This window comes from Dendrobates tinctorius, unplaced genomic scaffold, assembly GCF_039654945.1.
Source record: "Dendrobates tinctorius isolate UK_male_01 unplaced genomic scaffold, ASM3965494v1 ptg000011l, whole genome shotgun sequence".
NCBI classification, from domain to species: Eukaryota; Metazoa; Chordata; class Amphibia; order Anura; family Dendrobatidae; genus Dendrobates; species Dendrobates tinctorius.
Genome location: NW_027361679.1, coordinates 59390833 through 59405969, shown reverse-complemented (window position 1 = coordinate 59405969; position 15137 = coordinate 59390833). Strand labels below are relative to the sequence as shown.

Here is a 15137-nt window from a genome sequence, read left to right as displayed (position 1 = left end):
TGACGAATAACAGATAACATTGGACATGCCAGTGGTCAATGTCTGTTTTCTACTTTTGCATTGCAATGTAATGCTCTCCAGCAAGGCAAAAGAAGAAAGTATTACTCATCGCTGGTAAATGCTTCATAGTGGTAGATAACAGTTAACACTGGATTTTCATGTGGTAGATAACAGTTAACACTGGATTTTCTAGTGGTGAGTGCCTGTTCTTGATTTGCATTGCTGGAGGAGTATGGTCGCCACAATGGCTTTGCCTTCCTCCAGGGGAGGGTAATGCCAGGCTTGGAGGCAATGATGGGTCTCTCTCGCAGTCAATCCATACATGCAACACAGTTCCACTCCAGGCCAGCAGGGGGAACTCTGAACCAGGATTAAGGGGAGGGGTGCCCTCTGAGGGCTAAGACGAAGGAGTGGTCAGTTAGTCTGCGGAGGGTGAAGTGTGCAGACGTGTAGAGAGAAGCTGGAGGTTGAGCTGCGGAAGGCGAGCTCCTTCAGCTTGAGAGCGCATGAACTGGAGCCTGGTCTCCATGGCTGTACGGATACTAACGGTTCTACAGCAGATACCAGAGGAGTAGGAGGCTGAAAATGCCCTACTCCCATCTAAGACTTGAGGCACAACAGCAGCTTGGATAGAGCCAGGACTGAGAGAAAGAGAAGAGTCCCCGAGAGAGGCTACAGCTGTCTGCCGTACAAGTAAGGTTCTTGGGAACATCTGACAGGAGGAACTTCAGAGTAACTTAGTACTGGAGTGCTTCATTCAAACCAGCGTTAGGAAGGAGACTGCACAGCCCGTCTGCTGAGAGAGAATCCCTGAGTTGCTTCCAGGCTAGCCTGCTCCGTTACCATCTGTAATCAGGACCCTGGACTGCAGTTATCAAGTAAAGGTACAGAAATTGCACCCCGCTGTGTCTTGTCTGCTTCCTACCCTTACGGCACTGCTACATCCCTGTGCCAATCACCTCTACACTGCCCTGGGACTATAGCTTCACCTGTGGGGAGCTATTACATCTTTGCTGCACCCTACCATCAGTCCCAGCGGATCTGTCTGCAGCATCGGCTTAAGGCTGTGTGCACACGATGCAGATTTGCAGCGTATCTGCAGCGGATTTTACCGCGCAGAAACGTTGCATATCCGCATTGTGATGTACAGTAGCCTTAAAATCAATGAAAAAAAAAACCGCTGTGCAGACGCTGCAGATTTTTCCGTGCGGTTTTCCTCCGGTACAAAATCCGCAGCATGTTACTTCTTTTGTGCGGTTTTCCATCTCCCTTGTCACCAAATCCACAGGGGGAAAACCGCAGTGGAAAACCGCACAAAAACCGCAGGAAAAATGGAAGAAATCCGCAGGAAAAATGCAGGTAATTTGACCTGCGGATTTCTTCCATTCTGCGCGGAAAAATCCGCAGGGCTAAAAAGTCCGTCTGCACTCAGCCTAACATCTCCCTTGCCGAGCACCACAGGTGGCATCACGAACTATTCCATTCCATTAACTACAAGCCATCAGTGATTTGGGCGCCCAGGGCCACGGACCGGGTCACCGCTGCTGTGACACATCCCACTGACACCGGCCCGGTACCGAGTACTCGACAGCCCTGGGAGGGCGACCCAATTTGGCATCACGAACAGGATTACGGAGCCCGGTACCCCCCGGGTCCTGTGTGCCATAGACTGTGTTTGTGCAGAAAGACTGTATGTATAATTGGCGCCAATAGCCGCCATTACCGCGCTGCTTGGCATGCGCGGGAAGAAAGAGGCAGGCCTTTGTGGGCGGAGCCTGCCGCAGAGCGCGAAGAAGCGAAGTGCCGCGCGGGAAGAGAGGACAGCGCGCGAGAAGAGGAGGAGCTGAGGCCTACAGCCCGGAGCGTCGGGCCTGTGAAGCGGCCGCCGGTGAGCTCCCATAACTCCCCGGCCCTGGCTAACGTTAACTAGGGGGGGAGAGGATGTCCGCAACAAGCGGCGATGCAGCGGCAGGCGCCGTTGCCAACCCCGCAGCACCGCCAGGAGGAGTGCCCGCCGCAGCGGTCTCCATAATGCCGCTATCTATGCCCTACATACCGGGAGCGGCCTGGCTACCGCAGTACTCGGGTGAGTCGCATACCCTGAGTGAATTTAAAGGGAGACTGTGCAGTTTGTTTAAAGTATACCCTCTGTCTGAAAGCCAGAAAGTGAATATCCTGATTGGACAGCTAACGGGTGCAGCACAGAGAGAGGTGAAAGCCTGGCAGGACACTGATAAAGAGACTGTTGCAAAGATCCTGGCCAAGCTGAGGAGCACCTTTGACACACGAACTGCAGCTGAAATCAAGATGAGGTTGTTACGGTTTGTGCTTTAGATGGCAGATAAAGACAATAACCCGGAGTGGACCCTCTGGGTCACGGCTCCAGAGCCCCTGGGGGCGAGCTGACCAGGTTGGGCCACCCCCTATACAGAGAGTGTTTGGGGCAGACCCACAAGGGATGGAACCATGACAGCCGGAGCCAAAGGGGTGACTGGGTGAACACCAGGGGGTACTAGGGTGAAGAGTCAGCGGAGCAGCGGTAAAGAGGACAACGATTAAGGAGCCAGAGAGAGACACGGACGTGGAGGGTTCTGAGCTTGCGAATGCTGGAGGCTGCAAGAGAGAGGGAGAGGTGAGATCAGGAACGCAGGGATAGCGAACACAGAGGCAAGACAACAAGACACAGACAAGGAGTCACAAGGAGAAGGTACAGGGCCTGGGAGCGTAGAGAGCGCTGACCAAAGGGACAGCGGATCAGAACGATACACAGGCATCTTACCTGGGAAGACGCCGGGCAGAAATAGAGGATGGGCGCTGCCATGTTGGGGGCGGAGCCAGCGCGTCACATGGTGTAATCAGAGTGCCGGCCGCAGGAGTGTAGGACCGACGTCGGGGGAGGCCGGAGGTCAGGAGCGGGGACGCGCCGGGGAGCGGGTGCGTGCCGGGAAGTGTGCACAGTACCCTGCAGGTGAGCATCGGCGGCAGGCGTGACAGTACCCCCCCTCTACTCCCTCCGCTCCTAAGGTTGTCAAAAAATCGCTTCATGATCAGAGGTGCATTAATGTTTTCTCGAGGTTCCCAGGACCTCTCCTCAGGACCGAAACCTTTCCAATCGACCAAAAACAAAGTTCGACCTCTAACCGTTTTTGTGGCAAGTATCTCTTTAACCTCAAAGGTATTATCAGAACTGCTGGGTTGGAAATTTTGCGAAGCAGTTGAGTGGAAGTGATTAAATACCGCTGGTTTGAGGAGGGATACATGAAAAACATTAGGAATTCTTAGCGAGGCAGGCAATTTTAATTTGTAGGCCACGTCATTGACACGCTTTAGGATTTCAAAAGGACCAATGAAACGTGGACCCAACTTATAAGAAGGGACCTTTAGTCTGATATACCGTGTGGATAGCCAGACCCTCTCCCCGGGGGAGTACGGAGGAGCGTCTAAATGTCTCTTATCGGCATAATCCTTCATTTTGTGACTGGCTCTCTCAAGGGCCTCCCTGGTGTCCCTTCAAATCTGGGAGAAATCTACCGACACAGAGTCCGCCGCCGGTACTCCCGAGGTGGGGGACACGGGAAGGGGAATGCCCGGATGATGTCCAAAAACCACAAAAAAGGGAGACTTGGCAGAAGCTTCACTGGGATGATTATTGTACGCGAATTCAGCCCACGGAAGAAGAGAAACCCAGTCATCTTGGTGAGCGTTGGAAAAATGCCGGAGGTAGGAAGTTAGGACCTGATTGACCCGTTCTACTTGTCCATTAGACTGGGGGTGATAGGCTGAGGAAAAATCCAGAGTTATCTTCATCAAGCTGCAGAGAGCTCGCCAAAATCGAGAGGTAAATTGGACTCCTCTGTCTGAGACGATGTGCTGGGGAAAGCCATGGAGACGGAAGACGTGGAGCAAGAAAATCTTCGCCAACTCAGGGGCAGAAGGCAGACCAGACAATAGAACAAAGTGAGCCTTCTTAGAAAACCGATCCACGACCACTAAGATAACCGTACATCTTGAGGACCGTGGCAGATCGGTGATGAAGTCCATAGCTATGTGGGTCCATGGAGTCGTAGGTATGGGTAATGGATGCAGGAGCCCACAGGGCCGGCATCGAGGGACCTTGTTCTTGTTACACGAAGGACAGGAAGCGATGAAGTCCAAGACATCTTGGCGAAGCGATGGCCACCAATAGTGACGAGAGACGAGATAGAGAGTCTTTCTCACTCCAGCGTGTCCAGAAAATTTAGATGAGTGCCCCCAACGTAGGACCCTAGCCTTGTCCCCGTCTTGAACGAAGGTCTTACCAGGTGGTGGAGAAAGTACGCTTAGGGGAGCCACAGTGATAATCTTAGCCGGATTGATGATGTGCGCTGGACCATCCTCATTGTCCACAGGCGAAAAGGAACGAGACAGGGCGTCAGCCTTGACGTTCTTATTCCCTGGCCGGAAGTGGAGCTGAAAATCAAAGCGCCCAAAGAACAGAGACCATCAAGCTTGACGTGGGTTGAGTCTTTGGGCAGTCTGAACATAAGCCAAATTCTTATGATCCGTGAATATGATGAACGGATGGACAGCTCCTTCAAGAAGATGGCGTCACTCCTCAAGAGCGAGTTTAATGGCCAGTAGTTCTCTGTCTCCGATGGAGTAATTTCTTTCTGGGGCGGAGAAAGCCTTGGAGAAGAACCCACATGTGACCATGCGTCCCGAGGAGGTTTTTTGCAGAAGGACAGCTCCCGCTCCCACAGACGAAGCATCAACCTCCAGGAGGAATGGCCTATTGGCATCTGGACGGTGGAGTACCGGAGACTTAGCGAATTCCTGTTTTAAATTCTTAAAGGCGACCTCGGCCTCCAACGGCCAAGTGTGGGGATTAACCCCTTTGCAAGTGAGAGCCGAGATAGGCTTGGCCAGGGAGGAAAAATGCGGGATAAATTGCCTGTAGAAATTGGCGAAGCCCAAAACATGCTGGATTGCCTTCACTCCTTGGGGACGCGGCAATTTGAGAATGGCAGAGACCTTTTCAGGATCCATCTCCAAGCCAGTACTAGAAACGATGTAGCCAAGGAACGGCAGGGAGGCCTGCTCAAAGAGGCATTTCTCCAATTTGGCAAATAGGAAATTCTCCCTGAGACGATGTAGAACTTGACGGACATCTCGGCGGTGAGTAGACAAGTCGGGGGAGAAGATCAAGATGTCATCCAAATAGACCACTACACAGACATAGAGGAGATCTCGAAAGATGTCATTAACGAGTTCTTGGAATACTGCAGGGGTGTTGCAGAGTCCAAATGGCATTACTAAGTACTCGTAATGCCTGTCCCGTGTGTTGAATGCGGTCTTCCATTCATCCCTGGACCGTATACGAACAAGATTGTAGGCTCTTCGCAGGTCTAGCTTGGTGAAGACTCGTGCTCCTCTCAAGCGATCGAAGAGTTCAGGAATTAATGGAAGCTGGTACTTGTTCTTCACCGTGATGCGGTTAAGGCCCCGATAATCAATACACGGACGAAGAGACCCGTCCTTCTTCTTCACAAAAAAGAAACCTGCTCCCGCAGGCGAGGATGATTTCCGGATGAAGCCTTTGGCTAAGTTCTCTTGAATGTACTCTGACATAGCTTGCGTTTCGGCTAAAGAGAGAGGAAAAATTCTCCCACGGGGAGGAGTGGCACCAGGAATGAGCTCGATAGGGCAGTCATAAGGTCGGTGGGGTGGAAGAACCTTAGCTTCTCTCTTGTCGAAGACATCCGCGTAGGCCCTATATGCGGGCGGCAAACTAGAGGGACCAGGGAGGAGACGGGGAACACCCACAGGATGCACCGGCTGCAGACACCGAGACCGACAAGACTCCCCCCAGCACAAAACATTGCCGTTTCGCCAATCCAGGGTGGGCTCATGAAGTTGCAACCAGGGAAGACCTAGGAGAACAGGATGGGAGATGCCGGCTAAAACAAAAAACGAGATTCTCTCCTTGTGCAAGGCGCCAACCTGGAGCTCGATCTCATGCTTAACTAGCTTAACGGACTCTCGCAAGGAATTACCGTCTACAGATGCAAGGACCTGGGGGCTCTCAAGGGGCTTTACAGGGACCGAAAATTTGGAGACTATATCGAGCCTAATAAAATTCCCAGCGGCGCCCGAATCCACGTAGGCTGCCAAGGAAACTCGCTTGTCACCCACATGTAATAGGACAGACAGAGAAAGGGGTTGAGAGGAATCATGCACACCTAGGGAGGCCTCTCTTACCTGACCTAGGCGGAGAAGTTTTCCGGACGTTCCGGACAGGTTCGGAGCAAATGAGACCCACTGCCGCAATAAAAACATAGACCGTGAGAACTTCTCTCCTTGCGACGCTGTTCGGAGAGCTTCGAGCGATCCACCTGCATAGGCTCGGGTACTGACGCAGAGGAAAAAGCCCTAGAACGAGGGCTGAGAGGTCTGCGAGGAGATGGCAGCGGGCGCGCGAGTCGTCTCTCACGGGCCTGTTCTTGGAACCGCAGATCGATTCGGGTCGCCAAAGAGATTATATCCTCAAGAGTCATGGGAGTGTCGCAGCCTGCTAGCTCGTCCTTTATACTACCCGAAAGCCCCCTCCAAAATGCTCCCACCAATGCCTCATTGTTCCAGCCCAAATCGGACGACAGAGTCCGAAATTGAATGGCATATTGTCCCACGGTTAGGGATCCTTGGCATAAGCTGAATAAAGACTCAGTAGTGGAAGCGAGACGGCCTGACTCGTCGAATACACGACGAAACGTGTCCAAAAAATCTGACAAGTGGGCAACTAGGGGGTCATCACGCTCCCAGAGGGGGTTTACCCATGCCAAAGCGTCCCCCTCAAGAGGGGAGATTATGAAGGCCACTTTAGACTGGTCCGTGGGGTATACCTGAGGCTGCAATTCGAAGAGGAGGCGACATTGGTTCAGGAACCCTCGGCACAGTTTAGCGCCACCGTTTTAGCGGGGTGGTTTGGCCAACCGCGGTAGGGGGTGGGGACTAGCAACTGGGGGAGGAGCGGCCGCGGCCTCCTGGAGCGAGAGTAAGCGGCCATCAACCGAGGCCATGTAGCTGAGGATGTGATTAAGTGCGTCCCGCTGCTGCGCTAACTCTTGCTGCAAGCCGGCCAGCTGAGCCGCATTACCAGGATCAGAGGTTTGGAGGGCGGAGAGGCGCGCGTCCATTGATTTCATAAAGGACATTATGCGCGTTTGGTTCTCTCATAAAAAAAATTAACTCCTTCTGAGTAGCTGTGACTCCAGCGGGGTCCATGGCCTGTGTATCTGTTACAGTTTGTGCTTTAGATGGCAGATAAAGACAATAACCCGGAGTGGACCCTCTGGGTCACGGCTCCAGAGCCCCTGCGGGCGAGCTGACCAGGTGGGGCCACCCCCTATACAGGGAGTGTTTGGCGCAGACCCACAAGGGATGGAACCGTGACAGCCGGAGCCAAAGGGGTGACTGGGTGAACACCAGGGGGTACTAGGGTGAAGAGTCAGCGGAGCAGCGGTAAAGAGGACAACGAGTAAGGAGCCAGAGAGAGACACGGACGTGGAGGGTTCCGAGCTGGCGAATGCTGGAGGCTGCAAGAGAGAGGGAGAGGTGAGATCAGGAACGCAGGGATAGCGAACACAGAGGCAAGACAACAAGACACAGACAAGGAGCCACAAGGAGAAGGTACAGGGCCTGGGAGAGCAGAGAGCGCTGACCAAAGGGACAGCGGATCAGAACGATACACAGGCGTCTTACCTGGGAAGACGCCGGGCAGAAATAGAGGATGGGCGCCGCCATGTTGGGGGCGGAGCCAGCACGTCACATCGTGTAATCAGAGTGCCGGCCGCAGGAGTGTAGGACCGACGTCGGGGAGGCCGTAGGTCAGGAGCGGGGACGCGCCGGGGAGCGGGTGCACGCCGGGAGGTGCGCACAGGACCCTGCAGGTGAGCATCGGCGGCGGGCATGACAGAGGTTCTTTGGCTGTAAACAGAAGGCGCAGGACAGTATCAGGGATTATGCTCTCAACCTGCAGGAGGCGCTGCGAGCCGTTAAGCAAGTTGATCCTGACAGTGTGAAGGAGGAAGATAAACTGTTAAAGGAGCAGTTCATTGAATGACTCCTCTCCAGTACCCACAGAGGACAGTTGCGTATTATAACCCTGCAAAACCCTGATCTGGACTTTGCTAATTTTAAGGACAGGGCTATTCGGGTACTGCAGGAGTCCACTGACAGCCGTCCAGCGCCCCCTAGGTGCCCACCGATCACCTACCATCAGGAAGCAACATCTTTTCCTTCCATCCCTGTGGAGTCTGATGCACAGACTCTGGATAAAGATCTAACTGAGGAGCTGCGTCTTCAGGTCCAGGAGTTGACCAAAGGAATGGCTGCACTTACTAAAACCGTGTAGTCCCTACAAGTGTCCTCCAAAGAAAAGATCCAGCTTGCTTCCAGTCCAGAGGATCTCCCATGGCTCCGGAGGAGGAGAGCCCCGCCACTTCGAGGGAGGAACAACGATCGCTATGACCAGGACGGACGTCCCATCTGTCGTCGCTGCTACAAGGCCGGTCATCTTGCAAGATATTGTCCTTTAAACGAGCAACCCCTGGGGCAGAGGGCCAACCCCCAGGAGTAGGATCCCCAGGCCCAAGGAACTGGAGAGCCAAGTATGTGGGAGGGAGACGGATCCTTCCTGTGGTGATTGACAGCATCCCCATGAACGCTTTGCTGGACACTGGCTCCCAGGTGACCACTAAGCCGTACATTCTGTACAACAAGAGATATTGGGCTGATTCAGAACTTACCCGTGGCCCCACTGATGAACTAGCAGTAGTTGCTAGTAATGGTCAGTCTTTACCGCAGATAGGATGCAAAGAAATTACTGTTAAAGTGGGGTGGGTAGAGCTAAAGTCTCAAGGTCTAATAGTTGTTGATATTGACCGACGTGAATGCAATCCCATGATGACTCTTGGAACAAATGTAATTGAAAACTGCCTGTCCAAGGTTATTGTCTTGTTGCAACAGGTGGCTGAGACTGCTGGTTCCGGAGAACAGCGAGTCCTGCAGAAGTAGATCCGAGCCCTGATGCAAAGGCAACAGGTAGAACTCTCTGGCGGAGAGACTGGCAGCGTCAGAGTGAGTGATGCTTTTCCCATTGCAATACCCCCCAGATGTGAAATGTTGGTTTGGTGTCGGGCAGCTATAGGTCTTAGAGGAAGAGATTACCAGGTGTTGGTAGAACCAGTATACTCCGAGTGCAGGCCCACTGTCCTGACAGCTAGAGGGGTGGTTGACGTACGAAAGGGGAGAGTACCTGTACGCCTTTTGAATTTTGGGGAAGAGGAAGCCACAATACCTCGGAACGCCACAGTTGCTAAGCTGCTCACCGTTAATAACAACTCTTTGCAGGCAGCAGAACCCTTGGTCTCATCCGATCAGGTGGGGGACAATGGCTCTGTAAAGCAGCCAGATGAGTGGTGTCAGCAACTGCAGATGGGAACTGACTCTACACCTTCATACCAGAAAAATGGGGTTTACAGAGTGACACAAGAGTATGATCGGGTATTCAGCAAACACCCACTAGATTTTGGGCAGGCAAAAGGAGTTCAACATCATATCCCCACGGGAGACCATCCACCCATAAAAGAGAGGTACAGACCTATACCCCCAACACAATACCAGTGTTCTAAGAGTATGTTGAGGGAGATGAAGGAGGCAGGGGTCATCAGAGACAGTTGTAGCCCCTGGGCAGCTCCGATAGTGTTTGTAAAGAAAAAGGATGGTACCATGAGAATGTGTGTTGATTACAGGAAAATTAACAGTATTACACATAAAGATGCCTACCCATTACCCAGAATTGAGGAATCATTAGCTGCACTTAAAACTGCTAATTACTTTTCCACCTTGGATCTCACCAGTGGGTATTGGCAGGTTCCCGTGGCAGAGGCAGACAAGGAGAAAACAGCATTTACCACTCCAATGGGTCTCTGTGAGTTCAATTATTTGCCATTTGGGCTCTGCACTGCTCCAGGAACATTTCAACGGCTGATGGAGGGCTGCCTGGGACACATGAACTTTGAGACGGTCCTGTTGTACCTGGATGATGTCATTGTTTTCTCCAAAACCTATGAAGATCATCTGGAGCACCTGGCTGAAGTGTTTGAAGCTTTGTCCAATTTTGGCCTGAAGGTGAAGCCCTCCAAGCCACCTCCTGAAGCCCAAGGTGCAGTACCTTGGTCATGTGGTCAGTGCAGAAGGTGTGACACCAGATCCTGATAAGGTCACAGTCATCTGGGACTGGCCGAAGCCCAGCAACCTTCATGAAGTACGCCAATTCCTTGGGCTGTAGGCTACTACCGAAGATTCATCAAGGGCTTTACTGAAATAGCCACCCCTATGCAAAACCTTCTGGTGGGGCAGTCCAAGAAGACCAAGCAGAAAAATTCCACCTTTGAATGGACTGAAGAGTTGGAGAGATCCCTCACTTGGCTGAAGATGGCTCTCACAGGTGACGAGGTCCTGGCTTACCCAGATTATGACAAACCCTTTGTGCTGTACACAGATGCTAGCAACGTGGGTCTAGGAGCAGTACTGTCGCTGGTACAGAATGGGAAAGAAAGAGTGATCTCCTACGCCAGCAGGAAGCTGCGCCCCACTAAAAGGAACCCTGATAACTACAGTTCTTTCAAGCTGGAGTTCCTTGCCATAGTCTGGGCTGTCACCGAAAGGTTCAAACATTACCTAGCCTCCGCCAAGTTCACTATCTTTACGGACAACAATCCGTTGACGCATTTGGACACTGCAAAACTAGGTGCACTGGAGCAGCGATGGATGGCTCGGCTATCGAACTATGAGTTTACCAACAAGTACCGGGCAGGGCACAAGAATGCCAATGCTGATGCGCTGTCCAGAATGCCTAACCTACCAGATGCAGGAGACGACCCTGAGGCTCTTGAAGAGATAGAGCTACCTCCCTTCCACCGGCCACTTGCGGCCCAACGTGCTCAAGGAGTGAGGAACCGACGGTCTGACTTGAAGGAGGTCACGCTGAACCCATTTTCCCATCATGAATGGGCAGAAAAGCAAGATAGTGACCCTGCAGTCCGCCTGGTGAAGGAGCTGCTGACACGAGCTGACTCACGTCCAGAGTTGGATGCTCTTGAAGAAACTCAGCAGTTGTGGAAGGAGAGAGGCCGGCTGTTCATTTATGAAGGGAAGCTGTGTCGGAGGAGTCTCAATGCCCGCACTCTTGAGCTGGTTTGGCAGGTGATAGTCCCAAAGAGAGAGGCATCAATGGTCCTGGAAGCATACCACAATGGAGCTGGACACTTCGGATGGAAGAAGTTGGAAGTATTGCTCCGAGAGAGGTTCTACTGGGCTGGTATGAGGAAAGCCATTGAGAGGTGGTGCCGGGAGTGTGAACAATGTAACCTGCGCAGAAAGGATCGAGACAGCCAGAGAGCTCCGCTACAGCCAATCATCACCAAACAGCCCCTTGAGTTGGTAGCCCTGGACCATGTGAAGCTGGTTCCATGCCGGTCAGGCTACATCTATGCACTTACCAATGTGGACCACTACTCAAGATTCCTGGTAGTTGTGCTTGTCAAATATCAGACAGCCAGTACAGCAGCCAGAGCATTCCAACAGCACTTCTGTAGACCACATGGGTATCCTGAAAGAGTGCTTACGGATCAAGGTCCAGCTTTCGAGGCAGAAGTGTTCCAAGAATTCTGTAACCTGTATGGTTGTAAGAAGATCCGGACAACGCCGTATCACCCACAGACCAATGGCATGTGCGAGAATATGAACCAGGTAGTGATGGACTTCCTGAAGACTTTGCCCTTGGAGGAGAGGAATCTGTGGCCAGAGAAGCTGCCCAATCTGGTAGACCTCTACAACCATATTCCAGTGAACTCTACCAACTGTACCCCAGCCTATTTAATGAGAGCAAGACCTGGTAAGCTGCCTATTGACTTAGACATGGGAGTCCTGACACCTGAAGTAGCGTCACCAGATGCTGATTGGGACACGGAGAAGCAGCAACAGTACAGAAGAGTTCAAGAATGTGTGGAGAAGAGTTTGGCCCAGGCAAGACAAAAGCAGGAGAAGCTTTACAATCAGAATGCACCTGCCGTTCCTTTGTCGCCGGGAGAACAAGTCTTGAAAAGAGAGAGAAGATTGCACAAATTGGATGATCAGTGGGAAGCTGAACCTTATACCATTCTGCCCTCAAATTTTGATAATACTAAGGTATGCCTTGTTAGTAAAGATGGAGGAGAGACCTCAGCAGCGGTATCGAGAGATCATTTGAAGTTATGCCCTGACCAGTTAAAAGAAAGAAAAGAAGAACCAGATAACATCCAGCCCATGGTGGAAGAAGAGAAGGTCAGCACAGTGCTTGGGGAATTCCCTGCAAATTGGACTAAAGTGAATGATGCTATAGTGGTGCCAGTGTTGCTGTTTCCCCAATTGGTAGCACAGGAAGATGTGACTCAAGAGAATCAGGAAGCAGATGCCACACCAGCAGTGGAGCCAGAGAACCCTCGTCCTGCCAGTGGCGAACCTGTTGTGCCCCTGGAGGGTCTAAGAGTTCACAGACAATCTAGTATCCCTGTGTTACATAGAAACCCCAGTAGTGTATCTAGTACATTGCCCACTACACCAGTCTTATGCAGGTGGTCTACCCGCACCACACAAGGTATACCACCCCTTAGATATCGCATATAGCAAAATAGATGTAAATGTTGAGATTGTGTATGTATATATGTAACTGTTTTTCAAGTTTTTGTGCCTACAGGTAACCTGTAAGAGTTTCCTTTGGAACTTTCCAGTTTTGTTTTATGGACACTGAACCACAGGACTTGTGTGTGGTCAAAAACTTTCCTTGTAAATATTTCACCATTTGCCCAGGAATGGACCATGTACACTGATGCTTGGACTTGCCATCATAGGACCATTTTTGAAGCACTTGGTTTTTGTACATTTTTCCTTTTTACAAATCTTGTACAATTATTATTGTGTCACTGTTTATATTTTTCATGTTTTTGTTCAGCCCAGGAGTGCTGACTTGCACTAGGGGGGAATGTGGCGCCCCCAGGAGTATGGTCGCCACAGTGGCTTTGCCTTTCTCCAGGGGAGGGTAATGTCAGGCTTGGAGGCAATGATGGGTCTCTCTTGCAGTCAATCCATACATGCAGCACAGTTCCACTCCAGGCCAGCAGGGGGAACTCTGAACCAGGATTAAGGGGAGGCGTGCCCTCTGAGGGCCAAGAGGAAGGAGTGGTCAGTTAGTCTGCGGAGGGTGAAGTGTGCAGATGTTTAGAGAGAAGCTGGAGGTTGAGCTGCGGAAGGCGAGCTCCCTCAGCTTGAGAGCGCATGAACTGGAGCCTGATCTCCACGGCTGTACGGATACTAACGGTCCTACAGCAGATACCAGAGGAGTAGGAGGCTGTAAATGCCCTACTCCCATCTAAGACTTGAGGCACAACAGCAGCTTGGTTAGAGAACCAGGACTGAGAGAAAGAGAAGAGTCCCCGAGAGAGGCTACAGCTGTCTGCTGTGCAAGTAAGGTTCTTGGGAACATCTGACAGGAGGAACTTCAGAGTAACTTAGTACTGGAGTGCTTCATTCAAACCAGCGTTAGGAAGGAGACTGCACAGCCCGTCTGCTGAGAGAGAATCCCTGAGTTGCTTCCTGGCTAGCCTGCTCCATTACCATCTGTAATCAGGACCCTGGACTGCAGTTATCAAGTAAAGGTACAGAAATTGCACCCCGCTGTGTCTTGTCTTCTTCCTACCCTTACGGCACTGCTACATCCCTGTGCCATCCACCTCTACACTGCCCTGGGACTATAGCTTCACCTGTGGGGAGCTATTACATCTTTGCTGCACCCTACCATCAGTCCCAGGGGATCTGTCTGCAGCGTCGGCTTAACATCTCCCTTGCCGAGCACCACAGGTGGCGTCACGAACTATTCCATTCCATTAACTACAAACCACCAGTGATTTGGGCGCACAGGGCCATGGACCGGGACACCGCTGCTGTGACACATCCCACTGACACCGGCCCGGTACCAAGTACCCCACAGCCCTGGGAGGGCGACCCATAATTACATTGCCAGCATTTTCTATTGCTATACTGCTGCCATTGTATTATCCACTGGATTACAGAAAATCAGGATGGGCCTTTGTTATAGATGAGCAATTCTATTTATGCAGGCCTGGTCTGGTGTCCTCTCTGATGCTGTTGAATTCCTGGCCTTGCCTCACATTCTGGGCACCCTGGCACATACTAGGCCCTGTGACCCATGACATTAAGGCACAATGCATGTCATTTCATCTTGCGAGACCTAATGACTAGATCTCAATCATGATGTCAGGGGGTCTAGTAAGCTCAAAAGGCGCTAAAAATGCCAGGCCAAGGATGCCAGGGAGCGAAGAAATGAAGAACGGGAAGCTGGAAGTGAAGGTTGGCGACCACATAGGTTTGGACTAGATGTTAGACCAGGGCAGTGACAATCGAATTGCTCATCTCTAATTTTTGCATCACTGCTCCTGTCCTTCCATCTGTCTAAGACATACAGCTAAAACAGACAAGTGGGTTTTCCATATATGGCAGGCCATCCATTGGATAAAGGTGGGCGCAATGTATGAAGGAACATGACAAAAAATATGTACCAGTACCTATAGTGCTCATAGAGTGCTGATGAGAAAAGAAATGAATGACAACTTATAGATCATGATAATATTACGACATAATAGTCTTTTATGTGAATCTGAAGCAGTATAAACTCGTCATGGAAGTTAAGGGCAGGATGACCATGCTTTTCTACTTACTTACTGTAAAAGTATTGGTAAGCTTAAGAGGCAGAATAGGATTACAGCACACGGAGACCATTCCTACCCTAACACCTAATATACTGTAGGTGTTTTCAGGGCCGGCCCGAACGTATAGGCGAACTAGGCGGCTGCCTAGGGCGCCGACCCAAAGGGGGCGCCAGAGAAAAAATAGAAAAAATTATAAAAAATCTTTTCAAAAGGCAAAAAGTTTTAGGGATGGAAACAAAAGTGTACATATTTAAGGGCAAATATGACCCAAAAGAGGTTGGTTGGGTTGGCAACAATTTCGATAGAATCTGAAGTTGCTAAACAAATTAATCT

At 51.3% G+C, this 15137-nt stretch overlaps 1 protein-coding gene across 2 annotated transcripts in view; it reads right to left on the bottom strand.

Annotated features, from left to right (window-relative positions):
- The window catches only part of STAP1 (signal transducing adaptor family member 1), a 153785-nt gene that overhangs the window by 48290 nt on the left and 90358 nt on the right, over window positions 1-15137 (bottom strand). The window lies entirely within an intron of this gene.